The following is a 4584-nucleotide window of genomic DNA, read 5'->3' as shown; positions in this document are numbered from 1 at the left end:
TGCAGAAATGTGGAACAGAGAGCAGGCTGGAGGCAGGAGGCAGGGGGAAAACATTTGTGTTTTTGTGAGTATTTGTGTGACACCAGAATGAACTGAAATATAGGACCCCCTCCATACTCGACACAGTGTGAGAGCGATGTATCTAGATTAATGTCAGTGTGACAACTTAAATGCCATGTTTTATTACTTGAGAAACTATACCCCTATATTTTCATTTGTATATAGAATATAGAAATGAATTAGCTGACGTCATATTCGGGAATACACTTTGCCAAACTCCAGATAAATATGACAGAAATCAGAGTTGTGGCAACGTGCGCTGTTGCTCAACGTCGATGTGAATGGATTCCTCGGAAGGGAAGGGAATTGAGGGAGGGATTTTTGCCTCAGCGAGTCAAGCCGCTTTGGTCACACCCTTCCCTGCCTGCCCCCTCCCGGAGCGAAAGAGCTCTGCCCGCCATGTTGGGCTGAGAGTGGGAGTCACAGGGACCAGTGTAAGCAGATACGTGTAGCTGGCTAACTACAGCAACATTACGCGAAGGCGCAACAAGCCTCATCCAACATCGAAATAAGTGCAGTTTCTTGGTGTTTTGCCGATATTCACTTTCATAACTTATGGGGTATATCCCCGGACAAACAGTGGTCCCGACAACAACTAAATCGGAATGGTAAGTTATTCATTGTTTTGCTTTTCAGTTCTCAACTCGGGGTGCCCAATCTCCACCGTAGCTTTTGGTGATATCTCCACCTAGTAGCACTTGTCTTGGCTAGCTAGCTTAGCCAGCTAACAGCGTTAGCATTTGTTAGCTTGGTTCCACTGGCCTTGAAGCCATCAGCCACTGCATCAGGTTTGCTAGCTACATATAGCGGCTAGCCGTGAAGAAGTTGTGGCTACTACTAGCTAGCTAGCGGGCTCTCTCTGATGGATCATGTTATAGGGGCTTACGTTACTCTCTTAATTAAACCTAATGAGATTTATGTATTGTGCTATTCAACAGATTGTTTGAACTTAGTTTCGATAATCAGAAGTGAGGTGTGAATCTAGCTAGCTGGCTACATACATTGGCTAGCTAGCCAAGTTAGGCTGGGTCGTTCACTGGCTCTTGATTGTTTTCGTGGCAGGATTAGGGATGGGATAGCACAGTTTCCATAATCCCAAATGTTTAGGTTTTTGCTGTAACATACTTTCGCATCAAATGCTCATCACATTTACGTACACAGTTAAATTCCATCGGACATTGTTTGTAAACATTTGCGCCTATTCATGGAGAAACAGCATGACCGTTCACTTTTTTTAATGGCAGTAATGTTGTCATGCACTGCAGGGTGGGAGCTGTTTGCGCGTCACGCCGCTGACTGACTGTCAAAATTGTATTCATCACTACAACATCGTTGCACATGCCAGCTTGGTTCACTGCACGGGTTGGACGGTCCTGGAAGGTGTGTGGATGCCACCCTCTCCCCGCGGTTGTGTGTGTGTGTTCCCCGGCAGTGGTGGGCTTTTGTCTTTTGTGTGTGTGGTCACTCAGTTGAGTTGGTGACAGATGTATCGCTAGTCTCCTCCCGTGCTCGTCGGCTTTGTCTTGCCGCGGACGGGGGGCTGGAAAGGACAATAGGGCGTGTGACGTGTCGATCGGGAAGGGGGGGGGTGTTCATCTTGGATGTAAAGCACTCAAAGCCGCATTGCTTTCTTGGACGTCATTGGTTGTGTTTCGGTCCGAATTCACAGTTTCACAGTGGTGCTTGTTCTTGAACGTCTTGTTCTTGCACACTTGTGTGCCCTTGGCTTAGAATGTTGGTGTGTTGTTTTTGGTTCAGGAGTTTTAGGCTACTAGACGTGAAGCAGCAGGCCATGAATGCATGGATGACTTTTCTGCATCTGAATGTTGAACGTTCTAGATTCCTGTTGAAAGAACCGGCTGGATTACCTGATCTCTCTCTCTCTCTCTCTCTCTCTCAAATACCTTGTATGTTACGCAAGACTCCCTGTATCTGTAGATCAGCTTTCACCTTGCTCTAGTGAGCTTGGCGAGGTAGAACGGTCCCTGTCTTGGCGTTCTACTCTAATGCTAATCACAGTTTACCTGAGCAGTGCCATGCCCCCAGTATCACCTGACACACACACCAGTGTTTCCTCTCCTATGTCATAGGTGCTCCCCCTCCCCTGAATCTGTTTACCATGCCTAGAACCTTTTTGCTTACATAGAACTCAATAGAAAATGTTGTTGATGGAAACCCTAGATGTAGATTTGGGGGGCCTCTGTGCCCTGCCTAAGGAGGACAACACTGAGTTGGCTTTCCAGAGCGGGTCTTGCTCTGTGCATGTGCTGTGCATGCCAAGGCCAATTGCTTTCCCACAGTACTTTAGCCGTTTCTGTCCCCCCCGTCCTCCCCGCCCCCCCACGGTCCTTATGAGGCCAAACAGGGCTAGGGGCACGGTTTACAGTGAGGGCGGGATATTCTTATCAACCAAGTGCTGAAATCGGTTAGTGGACATTGTGAGTGGTGGCAAGCATGATCCAAGTTACCTCGCTGTAACTACACAATCAAATCGATTTGAATAGCGCTTGTCACAGATAAAATTGCCATAAACTGCTTAAGTTACCAGAACCTGTTGTAAGGGCCGGGACGATAAAGCCCAGCGGTGGAAATTCATACAGTCTTGTTCACTAGGCTTGAAGCGGCGAGCTTTGAGCACTATTTGCTGCTAATAAGCTCGCATGGCACCGCTGTTGAAACGTGGCTCCGGGGCCCCTGGGTCTGCAAACCCAGGCACTGGACAGCAGTGGTCATTAGCAGGGATCAGAGGAGTTAGATTATGTATTGTGTTTTTCAACTCAATTATAACATGATTCTATAAAGCCCTAGGGGGGGTTAGATTATGCTGTGTGTTATAATGCAGTTATAACATGATTCTATAAAGCCCTAGGGGGGGTTAGATTATGCTGTGTGTTATAATGCAGTTATAACATGATTCTATAAAGCCCTAGGGGGGGTTAGATTATGCTGTGTGTTATAATGCAGTTATAACATGATTCTATAAAGCCCTAGGGGGGGTTAGATTATGCATTATGCTCTGTGTTATCATGCAGTTATAGCATATTCTTGTGTAGAAGTGGGATGTAGACTAGGCCTAGAGGACAGAGGCCTAGCATTACTTTATATGATTAGTAGGCTATGCCTGGGTGGGCAGCTCAACTTTCCGTCGTCGTCTTTGATAGTGGAATGTATCTGTGGTGTTTAGCAATGCTGTGCTGACATCATGGCGTTCGAGTCGGCCTAAGAAGCTCTCGTCTGGCGGAGAGGTAGATCAGTCAACTGGGTGTCAGGTCAATCTGAGATGTCTGTGGTTTATGAACCTGGCCCGTGGCCAATGACCTGCCCATCTATCTATGTACAGGGGGGAGATAGTTAAAGATACTTGCAAGCAATGGTCAGCCCCCAAACCCCTGCACCATCACTCCGCTCTTCCTCCTCGGCTGGCCGTCTGGCACCGCCGCCCCTACGTGGATGCAGCAGCCGCACTACTCGGTCACGGGTTTTCAATGTCCTGGCGCCCCGCTGGTGGAACGAGCTTCCCACTGCTGTCATGACTGCAGAGTCATTTCCAATCTTCCGCCGTAGATTGAAAACCCATCTCTTCAGGCTACATCTTAACAGTCCCTCCTAAAGACCTCTTCACCCCCACTACCCCCCCTCTACTAACCCTAACCCTAACCCTAGAGACCTCTTGACCCCACTACCCCCCTGTACAAGTTTTTCTCCTGTTAAAAAAAACAACTAACTTTTTTCTAGCATTGTGACTGCCAGTGGCCCCTGGTCTGAGCATTGATTACTTTATATCTTATGATGACTGATGGATAGATGATTCACTTACTTAAACAAATGTATTTGCTGTAAGTCGCTTTGGATAAAGGCGTCTGCTAAATGCCATAAATGTAAATGTACATACATTTGAGGTCCTTGAAAATGACAATGAAGCACTTGAAAAAGTGCTTAAGTCCTTGCATTTGACTTTTTCATGTCTGTAGGAACCATGCGTTATGTCTATGGGCTCTCAGCTATTTGAACTCGGATTACAATCAACCAGCTAGGTTTGAATGCTGGGTACAGATTGGTATGCAAATACACAGATTTAGCCCTGTAGATCAGAGAGGAACTCGGGCTTGGAAAGTGTTCTGTGACTCATCCATTGCAGTTGAACTTTGAAGACGGTTTTACTCCATGATATTTGAATAATTCCCAGTTTCACTTTTTTTCTGTGTTGTTTTTAACACATCCGGTCGTTTGAGAAAGAAACATTTTTCAACATGCAAGGTTAAAGCCTCCGCCGTCTTCTTGGTAGTCATTGATAACGGCTGAAACTTCTGTCGCGATGAGCGACTTGATATCAGCCACTGTCAATGACTACCTAGAAGATGGCGGTACTGTGTGGGGTTTGGAACCTACGGGTAAATAACACCAGGTACAGGCCGCGAGCCCAGCCTAGCTCCTATGGTAGACCAGAGAGGAACTAGAGCTCATAGCAACATGTAGCAAGCTAGCTAGCCTAGCATAGCCTCTATGGTAGACCAGAGAGGAACT

General features: G+C 46.8%; 1 protein-coding gene across 3 annotated transcripts in view; it reads left to right on the top strand.

Annotated features, from left to right (window-relative positions):
* Positions 1-481: 481 nt before the first annotated feature.
* The window catches only part of epn2 (epsin 2), a 17935-nt gene continuing 13832 nt past the window's right edge, over positions 482-4584 (top strand). For all 3 annotated transcript variants that reach the window (XM_083677099.1, XM_083677100.1, XM_083677098.1), the window contains exon 1: positions 482-668. The gene's annotated coding sequence lies outside the window, so the exon portion shown is untranslated. The remainder of the gene's footprint in view (positions 669-4584) is intronic.

Source organism: Argentina silus (assembly GCF_951799395.1).
Source record: "Argentina silus genome assembly, chromosome: 9".
NCBI lineage: Eukaryota > Metazoa > Chordata > Actinopteri > Argentiniformes > Argentinidae > Argentina > Argentina silus.
Note: the sequence above shows the minus strand (reverse complement) of the source record. Positions and strands in the feature narration are given on the sequence as shown.